Raw genomic sequence first — 14,808 nt, 5'->3', positions numbered from 1 at the left:
CTAACCCTGTGCTGTACCTGTCCTGGGAGTGTTTGATGGGGACAGTGTAGAGGGAGCTTTACTCTGTATCTAACCCCGTGCTGTACCTGTCCTGGGAGTGTTTGATGGGGACAGTGTAGAGGGAGCTTTAATCTCTGTCTAACCCTGTGCTGTACCTGTCCTGGGAGTGTTTGATGGGGACAGTGTAGAGGGAGCTTTACTCTGTATCTAACCCCGTGCTGTACCTGTCCTGGGAGTGTTTGATGGGGACAGTGTAGAGGGAGCTTTACTCTGTTTCTAACCCCGTGCTGTACCTGTCCTGGGAGTGTTTGATGGGGACAGTGTAGATGGGCATTTTAATTCAGGTTTTTGAAAGGTCAGCAGTATCTGCCTCACCTGGATTTTTGTGCCCTCATGCGAGCCCCGCCCCCCACCCCCCGCCCCCCCGTCTCCTGCCCTCTGACCTTTGGATGGTGAGTGCACAGCTGTGATGCACAGCATCCTAATCCGTGTTGAAGGGAGCTGGGATTCAGCCCTCATCGACATCCATCTTCCTGTAGCTGCTGGCGTGTTTGAACAGGCACTCAAAACTATTCACATTGCGTGGAACAATTCTCCCTGAGAGGCCCCGCACTGTGGGTGCACATTGCAGACTGCCTCGAGGTAAATCCTCCTGTCCAGACCCAACTCAGGCTCCCCCTGCCATGCCCCCCATATCCCTGGGCCCTCCCCCAGCCCCTGCAGACCTCCCTGGGCGGGGTTCGGCCGACACCAAAATCGGGAAACGTGATTGGGCACAGACATCGCGGTGGGCGCCTATATCGCCAATTCGCGATTCTCCGTTACCTCAAAGCAGGGTCAGTGCGGCCCGGAACGCACGTACATTAAACACCACGGGCGAAATTCTCCGCAATCGGCGCGATGTCCGCCGACTGGCGCCAAAAACGGCGCGAATTATTCCGGCATCGCGCCGCCCCAAAGGTGCGGAATGCTCCGCATCTTGAGGGGCCGAGCCCTCACCTTGAGGGGCTAGGCCCGCGCCGGACTGATTTCCGCCCCGCCAGCTGGCGCGGAAATGCCTTTGGTGCCCCGCCAGCTGGCGCTGAAATGACATTGCCGGGCGGCGCATGCGCGGGAGCGTCAGCGGCCGCTCACGGCATTCCCGCGCATTCGCAGTGGAGGGGGTCTCTTCCGCCTCGGCCATGGTGGAGACCGTGGTGAAGGCGGAAGGAAAAGAGCGCACCCACGGCACAGGCCCGCCCGCGGATCGCTGGGCCCCGATTGCGGGCCAGGCCACCGTGGGGGCACCCCCCGGGGCCAGACTGCCCCGCGCCCGCCCCAGGACCCCGGAGCCCGCCCGCGCCGCCTTGTCCCGCCGGTAAGGTAGGTGGTTTGATTCTCGCCGGCGGGACAGGCATTCCAGCAGCGGGACTTCGGCCCATCCGGGCCGGAGAATCGCCGGGGGGGGGGGGGGGGGGGGGCCGCCAGCCGGCGCGATTCCCGCCCCCGCCGAATCTCCGGTGCCGGAGCATTCGGCAACCGGCGGGGACGGGATTCACGCCAGCCCCCGGTGATTCTCCGACCCGGCGGGGGGTCAGAGAATCGGCGGGGGGCGGTGTGAATCCCATCCCCACCGGCCACCGAATTCTCCGGCACCGAAAATTCGGAGGGGGCGAGTATCGCGCCGGTCGGCGAGCCCCCCCCCCCCGGCGATTCTCCGGCCCGGATGGGCCGAAGTCCCGCTGCTGGAATGCCAATCCCACCAACTTGAATCAAACCACCTACCTTACCGGCGGGACCAGTTGGCGCAGGCGGGCTCCGGGGTCCTGGGGGGGGGCGCGGGGCAGTCTGGCCGCGGGGGGTGCCCCCATGGTGGCCTGGCCCGCGATCGGGGCCCAGCGATCCACGGGCAGGCCTGTGCCGTGGGTGCGCTCTTTTCCTTCCACCTCGGCCACAGTCTTCACCATGGCCGAGGCGGAAGTGACACCCCCCCCCCCCCCGCGCATGCGCAGACTTCTGCCGATCGACGAGGTCCTTTCGGCCCCGGCTGGCGTGGCGCCAAAGGCCCTTCCCGCCGGCCAGCGGCGCGCCAACCACTCTGGCGCGGGTCTAGCCCCTCAAGGTGAGGGCTTGGCCCCTAAAGGTGCGGAGAAATCCAAACCATTGGGGCGGCCCGACGTCAGGGTGGTTCACGCCACTCCATGCCGCTGGGACCCCCGCCCCGCCGGGTAGGGGATAATCCCGGCCCATATGTATATCATTAGCAGGCCCAGTATTCTCCGGGGCCTCCGCTATTCTCCGCCACCGATGGACGAATTCCCGATGGCATTTAAAAATCGTGGTACCGGTGCCGAACCGCTGAGGGAGGGAGAGGAGGTCGGACACAGAGAGTCCCGACTGCGGGCTGTCGGGGGGGGGCACGGAGCCAGGGGAGTGACGGGGGAATAGGCCATGTGGCCGGGGTGACCACCCCTCCTCATGGGACTGGGTTGGTGTCCAGCTGGGGTGTCCACTGTTGGTGCCCACCCCACTGACCACCCACCTTGGCCCCTGGATCTGCAGAATGACACCGACCTGATGGGCGACCACACCCTCCACCCCACAATCGCCGCACCCCACCTTCTGCCATAACACCCCCGCCCCCTCCCCCCCCAGTGGGGCATCACGTTGCCCAATCAAAGGCAACCCCCACAGCAACCCCATGGGAGAACCGGATGGGGGCAGCGGAGCGTCCCAGCCGACGGTGTCCCTGGCAGCAGGGATGGGCACCACGGCCAGAGTGTCCACGATTCTGGGCACCGACGGGGGCACCGTGTACGCACCATGCTAACCTGTCGGCCTTTCACACCCTGCAGACAATGGATATTGGAATACAACCAGCAATGGGCCTTCCTGCTGGTCGCCGCAGGCCTGGGAGAAGCCCTGCGGCTGTACCAGCTGGAGTTGCTCGAGGGGGAGGAAGCTGCAGCATCGGAACGGGCAGCAGTGGAATGGGCAGCAGCAGAATGGGCAGCAGCATAGCAGGCAGCAGCGGAGCGGGCAGCAGTGGAATGGGCAGCAGCAGAGCGGGCAGCAGCATAGCAGGCAGCAGCGGAGCGGGCAGCAGTGGAGCGGGCAGCAGTAGAGTGGGCAGCAGCATAGCGGGCAGCAGCAGAACGGGCAGCAGCGGAGCGGGCAGCAGTGGAATGGGCAGCAGCAGAGCGGGCAGCAGCATAGCGGGCAGCAGCAGAACGGGCAGCAGCGGAGCGGGCAGCAGTGGAATGGGCAGCAGCAGAGCGGGCAGCAGCATAGCAGGCAGCAGCAGAGCGGGCAGCAGCGGAGCGGGCAGCAGCGGGGCAGACAGCAGAGGAGCGGGCAGCAGCAGAGCGGGCAGCAGAGGAGCGGGCAGCAGCGGAGCGGGCAGCATCGGAACGGGCAGCAGTGGAACGGGCAGCAACAGAACGGGCAGCAGCGGAGCAGGCAGCAGAGGAGCGGGCAGCAGTGGAGCGGGCAGCATCGGAACGGGCAGCAGTGGAGTGGGCAGCAGCAGAGCGGGCAGCAGCATAGCGGGCAGCAGCGGAGCGGGCAGCAGAGGAGTGGGCGGCAGCGGAGCGGGCAGCATCGGAACGGGCAGCAGTGGAGTGGGCAGCAGCAGAGCAGGCAGCAGAATAGCGGGCAGCAGCAGAGCGGGCAGCAGCAGAGCGGGCAGCAGCATAGCGGGCAACAGCAGAGCAGGCAGCAGCATAGCGGGCAGCATCGGAACGGGCAGCAGCAGAGCGGGCAGCAGCGGAGCGGGCAGCATTGGAACGGGCAGCAGTGGAGTGGGCAGCAGCAGAGCGGGCAGCAGTGGAGTGGGCAGCAGCAGAGCGGGCAGCATCGGAATGGGCAGCAGTGGAACGGGCAGCAGCAGAATGGGCAGCAGCGGAGCGGGCAGCATCGGAACGGGCAGCAGTGGAGTGGGCAGCAGCAGAGCGGGCAGCAGCATAGCGGGCAGCAGTGGAGTGGGCAGCAGCGGAGTGGGCAGCAGCGGAGCGGGCAGCAGCGGAGCGGGCAGCAGAGGGGCAGGGGGAAGCCGCTGAGGATGGAGAGCAGCTGCCCGAATGGCCGAGGAGGAGGAGGTGCCGCACGAGGCCTTGTGTGTACTGCCAGTGCCTGTCATTCGAGGACCTGCCGGACCGGGCATGGTGTCGGAGACTCTGACTGAGCAGGGAAACAGTGTGACATACCTGCCAGGTCATGGCACACCTGGCACCGTGGGGGATTGGGGGAGGAAACCTGCTCCCGATGGCCATTAAGTTGACAGTCGCACTGAAACCTTACGCTCCTGGCTCCTTCCAGGCGCCGAGTGGGGACCTGTCTGGGATGTCACAGAGCTCGGTGACAAGGTGCATCTGCGCTGTCACAGAGGCCCTTTCTACCCAGTCAGCACAATGCCTCCATTTCAATATGGACCAAGCCCACCAGGATGCCCGGGCAGTGGGGTTCGCCACTATCACAGGCGTGCCCCAGGTCCAGGGGGTGATTGACAGGATGTGTGTCTCCCCCTACGGGTACCTGCAGATTTAAGGCCGCTCGACACAAACCGAAAGGGGTTCCACTTGATGAACGTGCAGTTGGTGTGTGACCATTAACTGTGCATCATTCACGCATGTGCCCGATACCCGGGCAGGGCGCGCAGCACTGTCACCCTGGCACACTTGGCGATTCCTGACATGTTCGGGACACCCTCCCGGCTGGGAGGGGGGGGCTGACCCCTGGGTGATAGGGCTAATCCAATGCGGTTCTGGCTGATGACGCCTATCCGGAGGCCACAGACCGACGCTGAAACCCGCTACAACGATGCCCAGGAGTTGATCGAGCGGTGCTTTGGCCTCCTGAAGATGGGGTTCAGGTGCCTGGACGGCTCCGGATGGGCCCTCCTGTAAGATGCTGAGAGGGTCGCCTGCATCGTGGCGTCCTGCTGCATCATCGCGCAGCAGAGGGACGATGTTCTGGAGGAGGAGGAAGAATGCCAGGCCTCGTCCGGCTAGTGGATGCTTGGGAGAAGGAGGATGGACAGGACATGCCCCCCTCCCCCCCCCCCCACCATGCCTGCAACCCCCCCCCTGCCTGCAACCCCCTCCATGATACAAACCTGCCGCAGTGCGGGCTGTGGGCCCTGGGTTGGCAGTGACAGCGGGTCTGGTCCATGGGATGGAGGAGGATGGCAACCCGCTCTGCGATGAGCTCTGGTGCTCTCCGCAGCGTTGGACAATGTCTGACTCCTGCCCACGGGGGTGGGGGGGGGGGGGGTGGAGCCCAGCCCACCCACAACATCTACCCATTCCCCCCGCCCCCGCACTCTCTAGCTCACCCCTCACACCCATCTGACACAGCACCGTGGCAGATTGTAACAGTGTTAACAGCTGTTTAATGTGCACAGATATTTACAGATTTGTACTCTGGCCCCTATAACTAAACTGTGCCCTGCACCCGTGCCAACTTAACTGGTGTCTACCTTTCTGGCCTTGCGGGCCCTAACGCTCTGTCTAGGTGGCTCCCCAGACGGTACATCAGGAGTGGAGGTGGCCTGCTGTGATTCCCACCCTGCAAACTGGGACCCCGTTGGCGGTCGTCTTCTGGGGCGACTGGGCCTGGATGGGTGTCCCGGGTGGCGAGGGGCAGCTCAGTTCTACCCACCAGATTGGCCAGGGACAGGCAGCGGAGGGTGTGTGAGGTGCTGCGGTCTTCCGGCACTCTGGGGGTCCCCGGCACTCCTCCCTCGGGGTGCCCGATGGCCCCCAGGCTGCTCCATGAGACGGGGAGGCCAACCCCTGAGGCTCCCCCGCCACCTGGTGCTGCCAGTCCTGGAGGCCCGGCCAGGCCTGCTTGCTCGCCGCCATGGAGCAGAGGGAGTGGACCATCGCTGTCTGGGACTGTGGCACATCACACTGCGACTGTGCCACCAGGGCTAAATCGCTGGCTTTGAAAGCAGACTAAGGCAGGCCAGCAGCAGGGTTCAATTCCCGTACCAGCCTCCCCGAACAGGCGCCGGAATGTGGCGACTAGGGGCTTTTCGCAGTAACTTCATTTGAAGCCGACTTGTGACAATAAGCGATTTTTCATTTCATTTCATTCGCCTTCTGCGCCTGTGTCGCATCAGTCAGTGACTGTGCCACCTCCCTCTGCGTCCGTGCCATGTCGGCCAGCCCCTGGGCAATGCCGCCGAACGTTCCCAGCCTTGGCCTGCTGTGACTGGGCCCCGCTCAGGGGCGCTGCTACAATGTCCAGGTGGCTCCGCAACATGGTCGCCTGTGTGAGGGCAACCCACGGAATGTGGTGCAGGGTCAGGGTTCAGGCGCCCTCCGGATGGGGAGGTGGTTAGGTTATGGGTGTGTGGGATTGGTGCCGGGGCACACTACTGCCCACTCACCATGGCCGCCCAGAGGAGCTCGTGCAGTTTATTCCGGCACTGCGAGCCGGTCCGGACTGCGTTGCCCACGGCGGTGACCGCTGTTCCCATCTGCGCCCAGGCACGGTAAATGGTGGCAGCTGGCAGCCTCCTATCCGGGCCGGGGTACAGGGTGGTCTGCCTCTCCTCCACCGCGTCCAGGAGGGTCTCCAGCTCTGCGTCTGTTAATCTTGGCGGCGCGCGTCTTGCTGCCATCTTGATGGCTGGGATGATGTGAGTGTGCGTGTACGTGTGCATATATTGTGTGCGTGTATTGGGTGCGTGTATTGTGAGCGTGTGTTGGGTGCGTGTATTGGGTGCGTGTATTGGGTGTGTGTATTTTGTGTGTGTATTGGGTGTGTGTATTGGTTGCGTGTATTGGGTGCATGTATTGGGTGCGTGTATTGGGTGCGTGTGTTGGGTGCATGTATTGGGTGCATGTATTGGGTGTGTGTATTTTGTGTGTGTATTGGGTGTCTGTATTGGTTGCGTGTATTGGGTGCATGTATTGGGTGCGTGTATTGGGTGCGTGTATTGGGTGTGTGTATTGGGTGGGTGTATTGGGTGTGTGTATTGGGTGTGTGTATTGTGTGTGTATTGGGTGTGTGTAATGTGTGTGTATTGGGTGTGTGTATTGTGTGTGTATTGGGTGTGTGCAATGTGTGTGTATTGGGTGTGTGTAATGTGTGTGTATTGGGTGTGTGTATTGTGTGTGTATTGGGTGTGTGTAATGTGTGTGTATTGGGTGTGTGTAATGTGTGTGTATTGGGTGTGTGTAATGTGTGTGTATTGGGTGTGTGTAATGTGTGTGTATTGGGTGTGTGTAATATGTGTGTATTGGGTGTGTGTAATGTGCGTGTATTGGGTGTGTGTAATGTGTGTGTATTGGGTGTGTGTATTGGGTGTGTATTGGGTGTGTGTATTGGGTGTGTGTATTGGGTGTGTATTGGGTGTGTGTAATGTGTGTGTATTGGGTGTGTGTAATGTGTGTGTATTGTGTGTGTGTATTGGGTGTGTGTAATGTGTGTGTATTGGGTGTGTGTAATGTGTGTGTATTGGGTGTGTGTATTGGGTGTGTATTGGGTGTGTGTAATGTGTGTGTATTGGGTGTGTGTATTGGGTGTGTATTGGGTGTGTGTAATGTGTGTGTATTGGGTGTGTGTAATGTGTGTGTATTGGGTGTGTGTATTGGGTGTGTATTGGGTGTGTGTAATGTGTGTGTATTGGGTGTGTGTAATGTGTGTGTATTGGGTGTGTGTAATGTGTGTGTATTGGGTGTGTGTAATGTGTGTGTATTGGGTGTGTGTAATGTGTGTGTATTGGGTGTGTGTATTGGGTGTGTGTAATGTGTGTGTATTGGGTGTGTGTATTGTGTGTGTATTGGGTGTGTGTATTGTGTGTGTATTGGGTGTGTGTATTGTGTGTGTATTGGGTGTGTGTATTGTGTGTGTATTGTGTGTGTATTGGGTGTGTGTATATGCGGCTGCAGCTTGTCAGCCTCCGGAATGTCAATCGCGAATCCGTCACTGTTTCTCATTGGAAGGATTGTGTTCCACGTGGCGCCAGTTCGATGCCCCTTAACAGTCGCTGAATCAGTCCAGTTGCGGCACCAGTTTTGCTGTTGTTGAACTCCACGAACACTGTGCCAGCGTCAACACTTAGTCTCGGATCGGAGAATCTGCCGCCTATATCTGTAATCTCCTCCAGACCCTACAACCCTCCCTTTCTCTGTAACCTCCTCCAGCCCCTACAACCCTCCTTATCTCTGTAATCTCCTCCAGTCCCTACAACCCTCCCTTTCTCTGTAACCTCCTCTAGCCCCTACAACCATCCCTATCTCTGTAAACTCCCCCAGTCCCTACAACCCTCCCGATCTCTGTAACCTCCTCCAGCCCCTACAACCCTCCCTATCTCTGTAACCTCCTCCAGACCCCACAACCCTCCCTATCTCTGTAACTCCTCCAGTCCCTACAACCCTCCCGATCTCTGTAACCTCCTCCAGTCCCTACAACCCTCCCGATCTCTGTAACCTCCTCCAGCCCCTACAACCCTCCCTATCTCTGTAACCTCCTCCAGACCCTACAACCCTCCCTATCTCTGTAACTCCTCCAGCCCCTACAACCCTCCTTATCTCTGTAACCTCCTCCAGCCCCTACAACCATCCCTATCTCTGTAACCTCCTCCAGCCCCTATAACCCTCCCTATCTCTGCAACCTCCTCCAGTCCCTACAATCCTCCCTATCTCTGTAACCTCCTCCAGTCCCTACAACCCTCCCGATCTCTGTAACCTCCTCCAGCCCCTACAACCCTCCCTATCTCTGTAAACTCCTCCGGCCCCTACAACCCTCCCTATCTCTGTAACCTCCTCCAGCCCCTCCAACCCTCCCTATCTCTGTAACCTCCTCCAGCCCCTGCAACCCTCCCTATCTCTGTAACCTCCTCCAGCTCCTACAACCCTCCCTATCTCTGTTACCTCCTCCAGCCCCTACAACCCTCCCTATCTCTGTAACTTTCGCCAACCATCTGAGATCTCCACACTCCTCCAACCCCCATAGCTCCCCCCCCCCACCCCTCCCCCCACCCCCCGATTCCGATCGCTCCATCATTGGCAGCTGTGCCTTCAGCTCTCTGGGATCTCCTAAGCTCTGGAATCCCCTCCCTAAACCTCTGTGTCTCTCTCTCTCGCTCCCCCTTCCCCTCACTCTCTCTCTCTCTCTCCCATCCCTCCCTCACACTCTCTGTCACTCTCTCTTTCTCCTCTATTTTAAAAAAAAATTTTAGAATCACCGACCATCCTTTTCCCAATTAAGGGACAATTTAGTGCGGCCAATCCACCTAGCTGAACATCTTTGGGTTGTGGGAATAAGACCCACGCAGACACGGGGAGAATGTGCTCCCTTCTCCTTTAAGACCATCCCGAAAAACCGACCCTTTGGCCGAGCTTTTGGTCACCTGCCCCTAACATCGCCGGCTCGGAGTCAGAATCTCCCTGATTTACCCTCCTGTGAAATGCCTCAAAATGAAACTAAAGGCGCTATAGAAATGCAAGTTGACATCAGCAGTCGGTTCATGGATGAGGCGTGACAGCCAAATGTTTACATGCCAAGGAAGCTCCCATGGTAAACATTGGCATTGAAGGCTGGTGGGTATGAAATACCCCATCTGAGCAGTTCACCTGAGCGGGTGGCACAGTGGGTTCGATTCGGTCTTGGGTGACTGTGCGGAGTCTGCACGTTCTCCCCGTGTCGGTGTGGGTTTCCTCCGGGTGCTCCGGTTTCCTCCCACAGTCCCAGGTTGGGTGGATGGGCCATGCTAAAATTGCCCCTTACTGCCCAGGGACGCGCAGGTTAGGTTACGGGGATGGGCCGGGGTGGGTGGTGGAGTGGACCAAGGTGAAGAACATGGGATCTCAGTAACATAGGAACATTGGAATTAGGCAATTCAGCCCCTCGAGCCTGCTCAGCTATTCAATAATGGCTGATCCCTTCCTGGTCTCAAATCCACCTCCCTGTCTGTTCCCAAAGCTCTTTAACCCATTTTTAAAAATCAAAGAACAAAGAAATGTACAGCACAGGAACAGGCCCTTCGGCCCTCCAAGCCCGTGCCGACCATGCTGCCCGACTAAACTAAAATCTTCTACACTTCCGGGGTCCATATCCCTCTATTCCCATCCTATTCATGTATTTGTCAAGATGCCCCTTAAACGTCACTATCGTCCCTGCTTCCACCACCTCCTCCGGTAGCGAGTTCCAGGTACCCACTACCCTCTGTGTAAAAAACTTGCCTCGTACATCTACTCTAAACCTTGCCCCTCTCACCTTAAACCTATGCCCCCTAGTAATTGACCCCTCTACCCCGGGGAAAAGCCTCTGACTATCCACTCTGTCTATGCCCCTCATAATTTTGTAGACCTCTATCAGGTCGCCCCTCAACCTCCTTCGTTCCAGTGAGAACAAACCGAGTTTATTCAACCGCTCCTCATAGCTAATGCCCTCCATACCAGGCAACATCCTGGTAAATCTCTTCTGCACCCTCTCTAAAGCCTCCACATCCTTCTGGTAGTGTGGCGACCAGAATTGAACACTATACTCCAAGTGTGGCCTAACTCAGGTTCTATACAGCTGCAACATGACTTGCCAATTCTTATACTCAATGCCCCAGCCAATGAAGGCAAGCATGCCGTATGCCTTCTTGACTACCTTCTCCACCTGTGTTGCCCCTTTCAGTGACCTGTGGACCTGTACACCTAGATCTCTCTGACTGTCAATACTCTTGAGGGTTCTACCATTCACTGTATATTCCCTACCTGCATTAGACCTTCCAAAATGCATCAGAAATATATCCATCTCCTTCTTGAAACAATTTAATCACTCGGTGGGGCACGAGTTCCACAAATTCAGCTCTAAATCTACCTCCTCTCAACCTCTATCGGTGCTCTTTCACAGAATCGGTGCAGATTCGATGGGCCTTCTGAACTGCCTTAGAATTTTATGATTCCAAAATACATTTTGAAAATGAGGGGGTCACTCATTTCAGACGGAGATGGGAATCTACAGTGATGAGGATTGTGAGCAGAGGCTCTGAGCGGGGGAATCTTATTGAGACATATAAAATTATGAAGGGAATAGATAGGATAGATGCGGGCAGGTTGTTTCCACTGGTCGGGGAAAGCAGAACTAGGGGGCATAGCCTCAAAATAAGGGGAAGTAGATTTAGGGCTGAGTTCAGGAGGAACTTCTTCACCCAAAGGGTTGTGAATCTCTGGAATTCCTTGCCCAGTGAAGCAGTTGAGGCTCCTTCTTTAAACATTTTTAAGGAAACGATAGATGCCTTTCTAAAGAATAAAGGGATTCGGAGATATGGTGTTCGGGCCGGAGAGTGGAGCTGAGTCCACAAAGATCGGCCATGATCTCATTAAATGGCGGAGCAGGCTCGAGGGGCCAGATGGCCTACTCCTGCTCCTAGTTCTTATGTTCTTATGTTCCCCTTGGAGAGACCAGTGACTACCCTCCGGCCTCCTCCATCTCTCTCTCTCGCTCGCACCTCCTAAGGATGCTCCAACGGACCAATCTTTGATGATCTTCTGGACTATCTCTTTGTTTGCCTTCGGGTTGCGCTGTTTTTGTTATTCTCTAGCAAACCGCCTCAGGCAGTGTTGTTATGTCGAGGGCACCGCGTAAACAGAGATTCCCTCGGCCGATAGAATCCTTTTCTAGTTCACTCCCTCGCCTAACATCCCCACTCATTCTCACTCCCACCTCTCACAGCAGAGCCCACACCACACGAGGAATGGAATGTGATCTTAACGACACGAGCCAAATCCTGAGGGGGCGGGATAGGGAGCACGACTGGAGGATGTTTCCTCTTGTGGGAGGAGACCAGAACCAGAGAGCACGGTTTCTGAACAAGGGGGTCTTGCGTTTAAAACGTAAAAGATAACACGGGCACTGCTTCAAAAAATGTAGAGTGGACAGTTAACCCCTGATAGTGCAGCACTCCCCCAGCACTGACCCTCCGACAGTGCAGTGCTCCCAGCACTGACCCTCCGAAAGTGCAGCGCTCCCCCAGCACTGACCCTCCGACAGTGCGGCACTCCCCCAGCACTGACCCTCCGACAGTGCGGCGCTCCCTCAGCACTGACCTCCGACAGTGCGGCGCCTCCTCAGCACTGACCTCCAACAGTGCGGAGCTCCCTCACCACTGACCCCCCGACAGTGCGGCGCCTCCTCAGCACTGACCTCCACCAGGGCGGCACTCCCTCAGCACTGACCCTCCGACAGTGCGGTGCTCCCTCAGCACTGACCCTCCGACAGTGCGCCGCTCCCCCAGCACTGACCCCCCGACAGTGCAGCGCTCCCTCAGCACTGACCCTCCGACAGTGCGGCACTCCCCCAGCACTGACCCTCCGACAGTGTGGCGCTCCCTCAGCACTGACCCTCCGACAGTGCGCCGCTCCCCCAGCACTGACCCCCCGACAGTGCAGCGCTCCCTCAGCACTGACCCTCCGACAGTGCGGCGCTCCCCCAGCACTGACCCCCCGACAGTGCAGCGCTCCCTCAGCACTGACCCTCCGACAGTGCGGTGCTCCCCCAGCACTGACCCTCCGACAGTGCGGCGCTCCCTCAGCATTGACCCTCTGACAGTGCAGCGCTCCCTCAGCACTGACCCTACGACAATGCGGCGCTCCCTCAGTACTGACCCTCCGACAGTGCGGTAGTCCCTCAGCACTGGCCCTCCGACAGTGCGGCGCTCCGTCATCCCAGACCCTCCGACAGTGCGGCGCTCGCTCAGCACTGACCCTCCGACAGTACGGCGCTCCCTCAGTACTGACCCTCCGACAGTGCGGCGCTCCCTCAGCACTGGCCCTCCGACAGTGCAGCGCTCCCTCAGCACTGACCCTCCGACAGTGCGGCGCTCCCTCAGCACTGGCCCTCCGACAGTGCAGTGCTCCGTCATCCCAGACACTCCGACAGTGCGGCGGTCCCTCAGCACTGACCCTCCAACAGTGCGGCGGTCCCTCAGTACTGTCCCTCCGACAGTGTGGCGCTCCCTCAGCACTGACCCTCTGACAGTGCGGCGCTCCCTCAGCACTGACCCTCCAACAGTGCGGTGCTCCCTCAGCACTGACCCTCCGACAGTGCGGCGCCCCCTCAGCACTGACCCTCCAACAGTGCGGCACTCCCTCAGCACTGACCCTCCGACAGTGCGGCCCTCCCTCAGCACTGACCCTCTGACAGTGCGGCGCCCCCTCAGCACTGACCCTCCGACAGTGCGGCCCTCCCTCAGCACTGACCCTCTGACAGTGCAGCGCTCCCTCAGCACAGATCCTTGGATCATGCGGTGGTTAGTCGGTACCAGGACTAAGTCAGCCTGGATTATGATGCTGAGCTGTCCCAGAGAGCAGCACTCAAGCCGCCACCTTCTGATTTGCCGGTCAGAGGTCAAAACAAGCCAGCAACAGCTGGTGCACAGATGTTAGTCGGGCAAACCAGGCTCTGGTCAGGTTTTTCAGTGAAGGAGCCTCTGTCGCAGGTTCAATGTTTGGACAGATTAAGCCATGCATTTATTATTGATCCAACGTCTGTAAATAAAACTACTTGTGGTCCAAAGTCTGCATTTCGACCTGGATATAACAGGCTGGTCGATCAAAGGGAGGAGAAACAGGCTGTGCAGGGGAGGCCATTCCCTCCTCAAACCCCTGCCAGCTCTTTGTAACAAATATCCAACATATATTTCACCCCTTCTCCCCCCCAACCACCTGTGCTTCCTCCAGTAGTCCTGCTAATTATTTCCCCTTTAATTATTGACCCTATTCCCCCTTTTCTAACTCCCGATTCACTCTGCTCCCATCGCCCTTACAGGCAGCACCTTCCATATCACCATGGTCAGCTGTGCAAATGCATTTCCCACACCCCTTTCCGGTTCCTCCGACAGTGCGGTGCTCCCTTAGCACTGACCCTCCGACAGTGCGGCACTCCATTAGCACTGACCCTCCGACAGTGCGGCGCTCCCTCAGCACTGACCCTCCGACAGTGCGGCGCTCCCTCAGCACTGACCCTCCGACAGTGCAGCGCTCCCTCAGCACTGACCCTCCGACAGTGCGGCGCTCCCTCAGCACTGACCCTCCGACAGTGCGGCGCTCCCTCAGCACTGACCCTCCGACAGTGCGGCGCTCCCTCAGCACTGACCCTCCGACAGTGCGGTGCTCCCTCAGAACTGACCCTCCGACAGTGCGGCGCTCCCTCAGCACTGACCCTCCGACAGTGTGGCGCTCCCTCAGCACTGACCCTCCGACAGTGCGGCGCTCCCTCACCACTGATCCTCCGACAGTGCGGCACTCCCTCAGGACTGACCCTCCGACAGTGCGGCGCTCCCTCAGCACTGACCCTCTGACAGCGCAGCGCTCCCTCAGCACTGACCCTCCGACAGTGCGGCACTCCCTCAGCACTGACCCTCCGACAGTGCGGTGCTCCCTCAGCACTGACCCTCAGTCAGTGCGGCTCCCTCAGCACTGACCCTCCGACAGTCCGGCGCTCCCTCAGCACTGACCCTCCGACAGTCCGGCGCTCCCTCAGCACTGATCCTCAGTCAGTGCGGCTCCCTCAGCACTGACCCTCCGACAGTGTGGTGCTCCCTCAGTACTGACCCTCCGACAGTGCGGTGCTCCCTCAGCACTGACCCTCCGACAGTGCGGCGCTCCCTCTGCACTGACCCTCCGACAGTGCGGCGCTCCCTCAGCACTGACCCTCCGACAGTGCGGTGCTCCCTCAGCACTGACCCTCCGACAGTGCGGCTCCCTCAGCACTGACCCTCCGACAGTGCTGCGCTCCGTCAGCGCTGACCCTCCGACAGTGCAGCGCTCCCTCAGCACTGACCCTCCGACAGTGCGGCGCTCCCTCAGCCCTTCTCCAACGGTTAAT

Source organism: Scyliorhinus torazame, chromosome 22, assembly GCF_047496885.1.
Source record: "Scyliorhinus torazame isolate Kashiwa2021f chromosome 22, sScyTor2.1, whole genome shotgun sequence".
NCBI classification, from domain to species: Eukaryota; Metazoa; Chordata; class Chondrichthyes; order Carcharhiniformes; family Scyliorhinidae; genus Scyliorhinus; species Scyliorhinus torazame.
The sequence above is the reverse complement of the archived record's forward strand: the minus strand, read 5'-3'. Positions refer to the sequence as shown.